This window comes from Lemur catta, chromosome 12 (assembly GCF_020740605.2).
Source record: "Lemur catta isolate mLemCat1 chromosome 12, mLemCat1.pri, whole genome shotgun sequence".
NCBI lineage: Eukaryota > Metazoa > Chordata > Mammalia > Primates > Lemuridae > Lemur > Lemur catta.
The window spans coordinates 21,156,637-21,171,994 of NC_059139.1; positions in this window are offsets into that span (position 1 = coordinate 21,156,637).

Sequence of the window (15,358 nt, forward strand, 5' to 3'; positions counted from 1 at the left end):
GACTTAGAAGAAAATACTGGAGATGATACTGCAGCACTATTTTAAGAACGGCTATAGCACCAATGTTTTTGATGACAAAAAAGACAATATGTATGAAAAAAAATATTGACAATTTTGAGTTTAAAAGTGATTCAGAAGAATTGGGCTTTGAATGCAAATAAAAATGTTTGAGGAGTATAATAAATTTATTTTATTTGTATTTTCTTTTTCATGAAAGCTCAAAAATAATTATAAAAAGTACTGTGTGTAAATAGGTCTAAAATGACTCTTTTAGCCAGTATAAAATAAAGATTCTAAGTCATATGAAGGAATTATGTCACAGTTTAATTAGAATATTTTTTCTTCATAGTATATAAGGTATATCTTTCAGTGTAAAGAATCTTAGATTCAATGAAATCCTAAAATAAAGCTACTCCTTTAAATAAATGTACTATGTTAGTTCATTTAGTAAATTTTTATTAAAATTTTCTAGGAGTCTTAAAATTCACATTAGACTTATATGTACATGACGTGATTATAACATAATGAGATTGAACAATTCTAAAACTGATCTAATTACTCCGCAGTCATAATGAATTTTTATCTGTATGGATTCATTTTATTTAAGTAAAAATAATTTGTAGAAGAGTGGACACATATATCCATCCTTTATTCAATGCAAAAATGTAAATCAATTACTTCATTTATTCTTGCATTTATGTTGCGTGAAGAGTCATAAAACAATGAAATATTTAACAGCATTCTGCTCCTGTGGTGGGCATTGAAATAGCCAGAGTTCTAACCTTACAAAATCATTTGCAAAATGGTACTCATTTTCCTTGGTTGCAGTTAAAATAGCAAAATTTAACATTTATCCAAATCACTGATAAAGTAGAACTCAGCACAAAGTCACTTTTTCCATGAATGTAATAGATGATTGATGAGCTATATTGCTATCATATGCAATAAACACTTGAGAAAGTACTTTTTAATATATTGACAATTATATGTTATATATTTACAACTATATAATTATAGTTATATATTTATTGAGTTTAGAACATAATTTTTAATACAATGTGGAATAATAAAATCAAGCTAATTAACCTATCATCTCAAATATCTGACTTTTTTTTGATGAGAACATTTGAGATTTACTCTGAAGATATTAAAATGTATAGTACTCAATTATTAGCTATATTTGCCATGCTGTGTAATAGATCTCAAAAACAAAATCAAATTTATTCCTTTTATCTAACTGTGGCTTTGTACCCTGTGATTATCATCTCCCCATTCCCCCCGATTTCCCAGCCTCTGGTAAACATACCTTCTGAGAAAGCACTTCTTAAAAAAATAACATAAAAAATAATATTTGATTTTTAGTGGCAAAAATTTGAGATTTTTCACATTAAAAGTGGTCAGTATATGGAATAAGAAAGTTCATGAAAAAACATTTTAATAAATTTGAAATATTCATAAAATAATCCTATGAATAGGGTGCATGTGTTAGAGTCACTATTGGGCAAATTAAAAATTGTTTGGCTGTTTTACAAAATCAACTAGAATGAGGTGAGAAATTACATTTATAACCAAGGGGAAGAATTATCTAAGATTAAAAATCATGCTCACCTTGGAAAAAATGTCAAGCTGCCTTTATACACTGACTAAAATTAAATATTTGCATATTATTTTTATATGTTCTGTATGGAAATAAACACAGCAGCTCCGAGAAACAACAGCATAATTATCCCATCGTCTTTGATATATATCAAGTATTTAATGAAACTAGTCTTCAAATGTCCTTACTGTCAGTGATATATTTCTCTAATTGGGATATCTCTGCTAAATACTTTATGTTATTTCTCATTCCAGTTCAAGATGTTATCACCGTGTCTCAGAAAGGAGTCCATAGACTAAGGCAATCTGATCAGCTAGCTTATCTCTGCTATCCATAAATGCACTGGAGCTGGGCATCTAATCCACCAAATAAAAACATTCAAGATGGCTGAAATACTGAACAGAGAGTCAGGGTTGAAGCCACACTTATTAGGTGACTGTTGTTGCCCATATTTCCACCTCCTTCATCAGTGGGAGATAATATATCTAAAAACTGTTGAGAAAAATGTTTCCTTCTATACAGCATGATACACTTAAACACCTAGACTCATTTAAAGCTAATTTAAAAATATTTTAATAAACATATTTGGAATTAGTGCCTTTGCAATAGTCAATGATCAGAAAAACATAGGCAAATATTGGCTTACATTTATGTGTATACCCCAATCTTAGCTTTTTTCTGTTTTCCAAATATGATTTCCCTCTTACCTATCATTTCACTTACAGTGGTTTTAAAAAGGCTCCAGTATAAGCAGTAAAACTCGAATGACTTCAGTTATAGTATGAGAACAAAAATAAAGTTACTACTGGAAAACATCTACAGAAAACAGATCTTCTTTTGAACTGACTCTAAGAAGTCATGAGGAGAAAATTACTTATTGCAATCTCATGTTAAATAATCAGCAATTACTAAATATAGAATAGTTCCTTCATAGGCACTATTTAAGAAACTAAGTGATCTCAAAAAGAAAATTGTCACTCTAATTAATTTGTTCACTCTATGTCCCCTCAGTATAAATTGGCTATTTCTGCCTTACCATATTTCTAATGTATGGTAGTTTATTTGTTTATCTTCTTTTGAAAAGCTCCTGTTCATGTCTTTTACCCACATTTTAATGGGGTTGTTTGTTTTTTCTTGCTGATTTGCTTGAGTTCTTTGTAGAGTCTGGTTCTTAGCCCTTTATCAGATGTATAGCTTGGGAATATTTTCTCCCATTCTATAAGTTGTCTATTTGCTTTGCTGATTATTTCCTTGGCTGTGCAGAAAAGATATCACCTTACCTCAGTTAGAAGGGCATTTATTAAAAAGTTCAAAAACAATAGATTCTGGCATGTATGCAGAGAGAAAGGAATGCTTATAAACTGTTGGTGGGACTGCAAATGAGTAAAACCGCTATGGAAAACAATATGGAGATTCCTCAAAGAACTAAAAGTGGACTTACCATTCAATCCAGCAATCCCACTATTGGGTATCTATCCAAAGGAAAAGAAGTCATTTTATCAAAAAGATACTTGTACTTGAATGTTTATTGTAGCACAATTCATAATCACAATGATGTGGAAACAACCCAAGTGCCCATCAATACATGAGTGGATTAATAAAATGTGGTATAGGTATACCATGGAGTTCTACTCAGCCACAAAAAACAATGGTGATATAACACCTCTTGTATTATCCTGGACAGAGCTGGAGCCCATTCTACTAAGTGAAGTATCACAAGAATGGAAAAACAAGCACCACATGTATTCACCATCAAATTGGTATTAACTGATCAAAACTTAAGTGCACATATAGTAGTAACATTCATCGAGTGTTGGGCAGATGGGAGTGGGGAGAAGATGATGGGTATATATACACCTAATGGGTGCGGTACACACCATGTTGGGGATGGACATGCTTGAAGCTCTGACTTGGGTGGGGCAAAGGCAATATATGTAACCTAAATATTTGTACCCCATAATATGCTGAAATAAAAATTAAAAAAGATAAAAAACATATATATACAAATTTTTGCTTTGCATTTGTGTGAACTAGACTGTACAAATAAGGCCTATGTAAATTCGGTGTGATGGCAGGTAAAGAAAATGGCCCAAACTGCTTAGTTTCTATTTTCTTTTCTTTTGCTTTACTTTCTAATTGTGCTCAGTGTCCAAATCTGCAATAGAGTTTTTATTTGAGTAATTTTTTTCTACATTAGGTTCTTATTCCTGAAAACAAAAGCTATCAGGGGAACACAAGAGGGGGTCCAAAACCAGATAGAGATAAATATGGAATTTACTATTCTACTAAGGTGTCTAATTCAGAGAGAAAAAAAAATGGATTTAACAAATAGTGCAGGCATAAATGTCTAGCCAATTAAAAGAAAACAAAGGTGTACCCCTACTTCACATTACTGACAAAAATAAATCCCACACACATTAAATTTTTAAAGGAAAAATTTTAAAAAATGAGAAAAATTGAAGAAATAGTTATGGCAGTGGGGTAGGGGAGACCTTTCTAAATAATATAAGAAACAAGGAAATATGAAGGATAGTCTACTTAAAATTTTAAGAAATTGAGAGAAAAAGATACCATAAAAAAGGTATAACTAAAACAAAGGGCCTTTTATGGTATTATCATGTCTGAGTGGTAGGAGAGATAAAAGGGGCAAGATGTCTTGTCTTCTAACTCCATCTTTCCATGCTAATATCTGCTGAGAAGTGTATCATCCTGTCTTCATTTGTAGATTTCAACACTTTAGAGCTGCATTGCTGCTTACAGAGGACAGCAAGGTCTAGCCAGGTCTGACTGTCTCAGTTTTAGCTACTTCCATATATTTTAAATGTGGTAGACAGAGTAATAGCCCCGTGAATATGTCTACATCAAAATTCCTGGCAACTGTGAATATGTTACCTTATATAGCAAAAATAATTTTGCAAATACGATTAAATTATGGATTTAAAAAACAGATATAATTTACACATCATGAAAATCACCATTTAAAAATATACCATTTAGTGATTTTTAGCATGTTCATAGAGTTGTACATCTATTCCCACAATCAATTTTGGAACATTTTTATTTTCCTGTAAAGAAACTCCATACCCATTAGCAGTCACTCCTCACTTACCTCTAAATCTCTCAGTCTCTGACAACAATTAATCTACTTTCAGTCTCTATGGGTTTGCCTATGCTGGATCTACACATAAGTGAAACCATATAATATGGGGTCTTTTGTGACTTACTTCTTTTACTTAGGATAAAGTTTTCAAGTTTTACTTAGAATGAAGTTTTTATTATACATATTACATGTATCAGTACTTTGTTCCTTTTTATTACCAAATAATATAACATTGTATGGTTATGCCATAGTTTATTTATTCATTTATCAGCTGATGGACATTTGGGTTGTTTCTAATTTTTGGCTATTATGTCTAATGATGTTATGAACATTCATGAACAAGTTTTTGCATGAAAATATGTTTTAATTTCTCTTGGGCATAACCTGGGAGTAGAATTGCGAGGTCATATGGTAGCTCTATGTTTATACCAAACTGTGTTCCAAAGAGGCTACACCAGTTTATATTGCCACTAGCAATATACAAAGATTCTACTTTCTCTATATCCTCAATAACACTTGCTATTATCTATTTTCTTGATTATAGCCAACCCAGTGGATGTGAAGTTGTATCTCATTATAATTTTGATATACATTTCCCTAATGGTTAATGATGTTGAGCATCCTTTCATATGCTTATTGGCCATTTGTATATCTTCTTTGGAGCAATGTCTATTCAGATCCTTTGCCTAATTTTAACTGGGTTGTCTCTTTATTGTTGAGTTATAAGCATTCTTTACATATTCTGGGTACAAGCTCCTTATCAGATATATAATACGCAAGTATTTTCACATTTCTGATAGGTCCTTTGAAGCACAAAGGTCTTTAATTTTGATGAAGTCTAATTTATCTGCTTTTGTCACTTGTGTTTTTGGTATTGTATCTAAGAAGGCTTTACTTAACCTAATGTTATACAGATTTTTCTCCCATGCTTTCTTCAAATAAGTGTATAGTTTTAACCCTTACATTTAGTTCTATGATGCAACTGAAGTAATTTTCGTGTATGGTGTAAGGAAAGGGTACAAATTCATTCTTTTGCATGTGGGTATCCAGTTGTCACAACACCATTTGTTGAAAAGAATAATTCTTCCTGAGAAGATGGATGACCAGAGACACCAGCTGCCAGAGGATCTCAGTAAGGAGAAGTTTTAGATGAGAGAGAAAAAAATGAATAAACAGACAAACAGAGATCAGGCATGGATCTGAGGGAAGGGTGCCAGAACCTCCAGGAGACTCCATGGGAAGAAGCTGTGGAGTAGAACAGGAAGGAGCAAGGTATTGGTAGAGAAGAACCCCTGAGAGGCTTGGAGTCCAGTGAGAAGGGTAAGTAGAGTGTTTTATTTTTCTGTTTTCTCCTCCCTCACATCTCTGTCAGTTGGCAGGTTCCTGAGTTGGTGGAGAGACTTTCTGCCCACATGAGCCCAGAGGCTGCTGCTGCCAGTGAGCTGGGAGCTCTTGTGGAGCTCTTTTTAATGATTAACTCATATTAGCTATTAACTAAACCATTTAACTATTTGAAAAATGGCCCTTATAATGCTTATGTGATGAATTAACCATCTTTTGGTAAAAATCACACATAAAATACCCAACTAAAATTACCAGGCTAAAATTACACATACAGATTACTTCTCCCTACCACCAAAACAGTAAACTCCATCTGTCTTAAATAGTTCTCATTAATAACAAACCCATTTGTAAACTATTGCTGATTCAGTAATACCTATCCTCCATCACTGAGCACTTCATAGGAGTAATATTTCCAAAATAATAAGTATTCTGCCACCATTAAGTCATCTTTCTTTACAATAATGTTGCAAGATGGTTGTCTACAAAGGCAGGAAAGAAGGAAAGAAGATATTTAAGTAAATCTGTCCATTGTCATGCACACAAAATTTTGAACTAGAATTTAGTATTTAGGAAACAAATTATCACAAAAATCATCAACTCTTCCATTTTATAACATGTCAAGTTAAAAGAGTAAAAACCAAGTCTATAAGGAAAATAGTTTCACATGCTTAGCATTCACTAAATGCTGCTTACTTGTCATCATCTGGCTCCTAGATTTGTTAGAACAGAGGTCAATAAAATTGCTCGCTCTGATTCAACTTAAAAATTTTCTGAACGTGTACTAAGTGATAGAAAACACAGAAGCAAAGATATTCTCTCTACTGTCAAGTTTATTTGGGAGACAGACATGTACACACTGGGAACTGAATCAGAGGGGTGAAGGAGGTGATACGAAAGCAAAAAGCAAGAAGTGATTTATTCTATCTGTGATAGGGGTAGGGGAAGTGGAATCATGGAAAATTCTCAGAATAGATAGCATTTAAGCTAGAGTTTGCTTTGCAAGATGAGTATGAGTTCACCAGGAGGAGAGAGAAGGAAAGGACAGTTCAAATAAAGAAGACAATATGAGAAAAAAATTATAGAAATTATAAAATTATATGATATATTCACAGAATCCCAAGTGGAGAGCCAATGTGTGTTTATAATAGTGTTATATTGGGAAAGATGGTAGAGCTTTTCTGGGAACTATTCACCTCATCATTAGAATAATCAATGTGCCATGTTATTTATCTCTGACCTGTCCAGTGCACCAGTGCACCTGGCAAAAGGCAGAATTGAGACAGGGAGGAAAACCAGAGCAGGAGGCACCTCTGGTTACACCACATGCACTAATGGGACCAAGACAACCCAGTGAGTGACCCTGGGAGGAGACCTGGAGAGGAAATGGAGGGGAGAAAACATAAAACAGAGAAAGCAAATGAATCTTAGGGGTTCATGGAGGGTAACATAAGCAGTTCCTTGGCCACTTGCCCTACTAAAAATAGAAGCATCACCAGAGAAATTTGGCAGAATACCAATGACCTTGAGCTCAGAGTTCAGAGAAGAATCCTTCAGTTAGAAATGTTTGGAGTCAAGGGTGAATGATTTGATTCCGATGAGAGGCAATGTGACTGTGATTTAGTGGTTAAGAATTTAGACTCTGGAAATTGCCTGCTTTGTTTTCAGGCCACTGCTTTCTGTTAGACATTGAACAAGCTACTTAATCTCTATTTACTTTGGTTTATTCATTTATAAAATGGGGAAAACAGTAATATCCACCTCATAGAGCTATTATATAGATTAAGGAGTCAATATATGTAAAGTGCTTAGAATAGTCAGGATACAGGCAGAGAAATCAAGCCCTAGGGACTATTTTCAAATATATTGGAAGTTCTAGAAGGGACCATAAAGCAATCCAGAGATTAATAAGAACAGGAAGTCTCTACCATGCCATAGGACTGGAAGGCAAAGGAAGTAGTTTTAACCAAGCCCAGGAGCTAAGGCTTTCTGGAAGGATCTGGAACCATGAGAAAGACATAGCCAATTCTGGAGATCCCACCTAGAAATATATAAAAGAGATATACCCTGGTCCCAGCCCACCAATCTTCTGTCAGTGCCTCCATTTTCTAATTTGCTAGGACCCAGTTTGTAAGGAAGCCTGGGAAATGTAGTTTTCTGGAAAAGTGAAAGGGCAGGAACTAGATCTGATGCCAAATAGGAAAATGACTGGCAGATCTCTCAGTAAATCTTAACCATCTTATCTGTGCCTTGATAATTTTTTCTTTTGCTATCATTCCATTAAGAGTATACACCATTTGTAGACTACAGTATTTTTTCCAGGCTAGAGAAAGTTGTAACAGGCTATCTAGTCTCAATATCCACTCTCACTTCCCTTTTCTTTGATTCTTCCTTCCCTTTCATCACTACTTCTTCTTCCCATATGGCCCTCATGTCATTAGGAAAAACAATTTTAAGAACTGAGTTGCACTTATGTATAAAATATGCTATTTCCTCAAAAATGTTTATATTTTAAAAGAAGGTAAAAATCAGCAAAATGCTTGGTACCAAGAGACTTATTGAAAACATGAAGATTATATTATGTTGGCTACCACAGGTTTTTGTACCTAGTGGGCTCTCAGCAAACAGTAGTTGATATTCAAGTGAGATCATAAAGAATACATGGAAGGTTTCCAGGCAGAGGAAGGTAGATATTTCTCAGGCAGAAATTCTTCCAGCTTTATGTGTTTAAGTATCTCAGAGTAACAAAAGAACATGGTGTGTTCACTAATAATAAGTTCTATGTAGCTCTAAGTTTAAGATGTAAGGAAAGGGAGGGAATGGCAGTGGGAAAAGCTGGAAAGGTCAGATGGGAGCCAGAGTTGGAAGTAAATTTCATTCCATGCTTTGTCTAGGATTAAGACATTGAACAATTTCAGGAATACAAGTTAGATGTAGAGTTCTGATTTAGTAAGATCACCATGGCATCAGTGTGCGGTGTATAGTAAAGATAGGAGACCTTGTACCCAGGATTTCTATTTAGAAGACTAAAGCAGTTATCTGAGACCTATTAGGTTACACTAGGACCAATAAATGATACCCATGTGGGGATAACAAATAGGACTTGATGTGAGAAATATTTCAAAGATACACTCCATAGAATTTTATGTCCAATAGATAATGGGAGTAGATAAAGGTTATAGGAAGGGAACAACAGATATTAAATCTAATTTTTTAAGATGAGAAACTACATAGGTGATAAACCCAGTCCCTGAGATAAGGAATATAGGAGGAGGTTTGGGAGGGGTTTTGGAAAGTGAGTTTGATTTTAAAGATACTGAATTAGATTTAGGAGCTGTCTGGTTATAGCTGTAAATAGAATCTGAAACTCAGAAATCAAAGCTAGAGGAATTAGACAGTAGCTGACATTGTGAGATCACCCACTGAGTGAGTAGAGAGTGTGAAGAAGACTTGAGGATGGAGCATTAATGAACACTGACATTTAAAAATTGGATACTTCTCCATGATTTTTTTTACCTGACCTCCTATTACATTTATAGTCAAACTTGAAAACTTTCCCTCTGTTTCTAATATTTTCAGATATACTAATTTTTGTGTTCCCAGATTTCAGCCTTGATAAATGGGACTGGATCTTATATTTACTTGACAATCTACCACACTTCTACTTTGCCCAGCACATATTTCACACTCATTGCATAATTTAGGGATTTTAGGGACCTCTAAAGAGGGAAATGACAGATTACCTTGGCAACTCAATAACAGACCTAGCAATTCTCTAATATATTATAGATTATATAGAATACCCAACTATTCTTCCTTTTCCCTCCAAACCTGAAGTTAAAACCATCTCTGCTTTCTCCTTTCTACTTCATTCAACCTACTTAATTTTTTATTTTCACCTGTGAAAGTAATTAAGACTGAGGGATGGGGTTGGAAGGGATGAGGCAGACTAGACAAGATCGAACAACTATATTCCTTAACTTCATTCCTCATTGCTCAAATTTAGCCAGTCTCATTTATAATCCAATTATATATACTCCTGTGATTATCAATCACTGCCTATACTTCAACTGTCAGAAGAGTCATATTTATAGACATTCTAATACTTTCTCCATTTAGAAAAGGGCATGGGATATGATTAGCATAGACTAAGTTTCAAATTCTATTTCTGTCACTTACTAGTTGAATGACTGTATATTAGTTTCCTAGGGCTGCCATAACAAAGTACTACAAAGTAGGTGGCTTAAAATAGCAGAAATTTATTATCTCACAGTTCTGGAGGGTAGAAATCGAAAATCAAGGTGGGATCAGGGTGATGCTCCCTCTGAAATCTTTAGGGGAATCCTTTCCTGCCTCTTCCTAGTTTCTAGTGGTTTGCTGGCAATCTTTCATGCTTCTTGGCTTACAGATGCATAAGTCCAACCTCTGCCTTTGTTGTCACATGGCAGTCTCCCTGTGTGTCTCTGACTTTACATAACCATCTTCCATTAAGGACACCAGTCATATAGGACTAGGAGCTCATCCACTCCAGTATGACCTCATTTTAATTTAACAAATTATATCTCCAATTATCCTATTTCTAAATTAGGTCACATTCTGAGGTCCTGTGGGTTAGAACTTCAACAAATAATTTTTGTAGGGACACAACTGAACTTATAAGAGTGAACTTAGGCAAATTACCACCTCTAAGATTCATTTTCCTCATTATAAAATGATAATAATATTCCAGGTCTATTATAAGGTTATATATTAATATGATATATAAAAACCTAGTTTTATAAATGCAATATATGATAAAGTACTTGTATCCAAAATTTATAAAGCTCAATACTAGGAAAACAAACCAATTAAAAAAGGATAAAATATCTGAACAGACATCTCATCAAAGAAGATATACATATGAAAAATGCTCTTATCGTTGTACCCCCATAAAATTCTGAAATCAAAAAAGAAAATTAAAAGCACTAAGATAGTACTCCACACCTATAACAATGGCTAAAATCAAAAAAATGATAACACTAATTGCTGATGGGAATGCAGAACAGTAATTCTCATTCATTGCTGGTAAGAACATAAAATGGCACAGCCACTTTGGAAGACAGTTTAGAAATTTCTTATGAAGCAAAACATAGTCTAACTATATGATCCAGCAATCACCTTGTATTACAAATGAGTGAAATAACTTCACTGAATGGAGGTAAGGGAGGAGGAGGTGCTGTTTAAGGAACTTTGTAAATTAGTAGACTTAGACGAAAGACAAAAAGAACTGTACGTAAGCACTGTACTCTAATTGATAACATTATTTCTTATGAGGTATGAGTTAACATACCACTAGACACGTACACTGAAATTGAACAAGTAAATTCATGGCTGATGGTGGGAGCCAGGTTTCTCATTGTTGGAGTGGGAAGTTACACATAAGTGAAGAAATGATCCATTAGTAATGAATGTGAGTTAGAGACATCAGTATGAACTCATGTTTAGCTTAATATAGATACAGATGAATATATATAGAGAAATGTATAGATATATACATATGCAAAGGTTGGTATACACATATATATTTCTTTACTCTGTCAGCTGAGAGGACCTAGCAGCAACAACACCCCAATGGCAATAAGCACACATAGCATCCAAACCTTAGCTTCTAATAGCATTCTCCAGTAAAAGAAAGAAAAGCTCCTTGGAGAAACTGTTGATTGTAGGACAGGGGCAGGAAATATATAAGGTAAGCATCTTGTAATGCCAGAAAATAAAACAGGCTCACTCCCACCAAGAAAAAAGAAAAGGAAAAGGTAGAAGTATATCAAAAGGACACATTAGCCAGTTAAAAGAACTCCTAGTGGCCAAATCTGGAATAATTTGAGCAACAAAATAAATAAAGTAGTAATGGATTTTCAACCAAATATAACTATTCACGAACCTCCACTGGTATGAGTAAATGATTGAATACATAAGTGATAGGGGGGACAATAGACAAATCTCCTGTGTAGAAGAATTTCAAATAATTTATGTAGATAATCTACTGTGAAGGAGGTGGAGTTGAACTCCTCATTCCTTAAGTGTAGGATGCAATAGTGACCTCCTTCAAGAGTACAGTAGAAATGGGGTGGAGGGGACAAATAACTGCAAACCTAACAAACCTAACAAACACTACCTCAGCCAGGTGATCAATGCTAACATCTACAGTGATAAATCATGTTGATATTATGTACTCTTGGTATGGTGATGAGAATAGCACTTTGCTTCTGTGGTCTTGCTCCCCAAAGCTCACAAGCCCAGTTTAATCATGAGAAACAGTAGGCAAAAACAAACTGAGTCATTCTAGAAACTATCTGACCAGTACTCCTTAAAACCATCAAAGTCATCAAAAACAAGGGAAATCCGAGAAACTGTCAGAGTCAAGAGGATCCCAAAAATTATGACAATGAGATGTCATACAGTATCCTGGATAGGATCCTGGAACAACAAGAAAGGAAGTTAGATAAAAACTAAGAAAACTTGAGTAAAATAAGGACTTAGTTAATAATAATGTATCAATATTGGTTCATTAACTGTGACAAATGTACCATATTAATGAAATATGTTAATAATAAGGGAACATGGGCAGCTCAAGCACCAAGTAAGGAGAAGCGCTTGAACCGAAGTCTCAATGTTTTATCCACAGTTCTAGAGAACGCAAACCACAGATACGACAAAAGCACCTGTGGATCATCCTGCTCACCTCTGTACTATGCCTGAGACGGGAAAATGTTTTATCTGAGGGCATCCATAAACGTACATTTTTAATAAGGTTTTCATTTTTAATTCAAAAAACAATCACCCTAGATACAGGAATTCTGAAATTTCTGATATGAAAATAAGTAAATGTCTTGTTTGTTTCCTAGTACTCTGTCTCATAACAGGCTCCTGCTGCCAGTAGAGAATGATCACATCAGAACCAAATCCATCTATCCTCAAGTAACAGACATTGGCAGACATGCTACATTCTGGGACTGTTTGTCAGCCTTTGGCTGGTGGTGTTTAAATTCTGATTCACACTGGCTGCTCCAGAGATAAGATTTACAATTCCACAACCACTGAGATGGACTCAGATTCCTAAAATATAGACAGGCAGACAGATAGACAGAGAAACATGAGAGAATGGTAAGGCAAAGAGTGGGAAAGAGGGTTTAAAACTCAATGGAAAAAAGAAATACACACACACACACACACACATGCACACATGCATACATGCTGAGGGTATATGTATATGTCTTCCCCATTTATTCAAGCAACTCAAGTTAGCCAGGCTTTATTGGCTCAGAATGAGGTCACAGTGTAACACAGGTTCTACAGGTCTAGGAGGAATATAGAGTTTGACTATTTTTAACAAGGTTTTGAAAAACTATTTGTGGAATTTATCCCAATAAATATGACATTTTTAGAGACAAATAGGAACACAAATTTAAACTTTATAATTAACATTGTCTTAAATTTATAGTTTTACTTTCTTTTGTGAGTGTTTTCAATTAGAGTGGTTATTATGAATTATTCTTATTATAATGCACATTTGGACAAATGCAGAGCGTGCCTGCCAGAGTGCCTGTTCTAGGGCACACTGATCATGAGCAATTTTTTCTAATGTTCAAGGGCAGCACACAGTGCTAAGGGAAATCGGCCCACTTCTCCATCAAATACTTTGTTCCTCCTCTTTGTATTGAGCCCCAGAAATTCAGCTGCCTTTCTAATTGAAATTGTCTTCTTTCAGAATTTCCTTAAGAAACAAAAAGATAGATTGTCAAAAGTATTAATGTTTCAATGATGTTAAATGAAAGGCTTCTCCTGTCTAAAATGAGACTACGCTTAAAAGTGAAAGATCCTATGATCACTGTGATCTCTTTACTAGTGTCTCACTTTGCTCCATGTCACAATCTGTTTCAAGATATCTCTCCAGTCATTTGGGTTATTGTTAGGTCAAGGCTCTCAACTCACTCTGTAAAAATATCCTTGCCCTAGCCCCACAGCAGAAAATTAACCTTTTACCATTTCCTCCATTTCCCTTAAGTACAATATAGTCATCTCCTTTCAGTACTGCAGGCCTCTGCTCCAGGGCCCTTCCCTCCTTGAATTTGGGTCATTCTGCATTCACTCTGCAGCTGTCTCTTTGACTTTAGTTCCTGGCCTTATAGGTCAAAGGCTACTTCCTATATAACCCTGAAGTGTCCTTCCCTGGCAACCAAAACATCCTGAAGTGACTTGCAGATCTCCTGCTTCCCTGGAGTTAATTCTGTCTGAATTCTAGATGGAGAAACCAAACCTCACATTTGTTTTTTCCATAGCCAATCAACCTTTGGCTTTTGCACTTTCTAACTCTTTTGTATGACTAGGAAGTACCTGATAGTTAGTTCGTTCCTGTGGCTAGTCAATTAACTCTAGATATGTCACAACTTATTATTCTGGGCCCAGTTTCTTAAATAGCCACGCAGTCAGGACTCCATGTTCCTCTTGCTGTTTGTCTACCGCTTCCCTTTCTCACATGACAATTTCTCCTGATGCCTCCAAAAGAATAACGACTTATTCTCTCTGTTATGTACTGATGTTTGTGTTCTCCCAAAATCCATGTGGTAAATCCCTAATCTCCAATGTGCCTTTGCCAGAGAATTAGGTTTAGATGAGGTCATAAGGATGGGGCCTGCATGATGTGATTAGTGCCCTTATGGGAAGAGGAAGAAACTTGAGTTCTTTTCTGAACAGATTATGGGAACACACAGTAGGATGGTGGCTGCCCACAAGCCAAGAGAAGAGGCCTCAGAATGAAACTACCTTTCTGGTACCTTGATCTTAGACTTCCCAGCCTCCAGAGCTGTGAGAAATAAATTTCTGTTGTTTAAGCCACCCAGTCTATGGTGTTATTACGGCAGCCCAAGCAGACCAAGACACTCCCTTTATCCTCTCTACTAAAAAAACTCTGAATGAACTGCTTCCTCTGCCTCATCACCACTGATTACTAGATTATTGGGAGCACTGATTCTCTTCCCAGGGTCTGCATGTATTAGAACAGGGGTGAAGAAAGAGAGAAGACTTTCCAATATCACCTCGTTACTTTACAGTGGGCATTCTATGTGAAGAGTTTTCTTTGCTTTGGTGTCTAAATCCTCCTCTGGCAGGGGTGTGGCCTTCCATCATCCCCACTGTTCTGCCTTCCACCAATCCAACCCTGCTAAGGCCAGTTCCAGGCTCATCTCCAAGCAACATTCCCTGACGGTTCCTTCCATTTTACTCTCTCCACGTCTAACCCTCTCTGGCATCATTGTCTGTAGAAAATAATTTAGAAATTT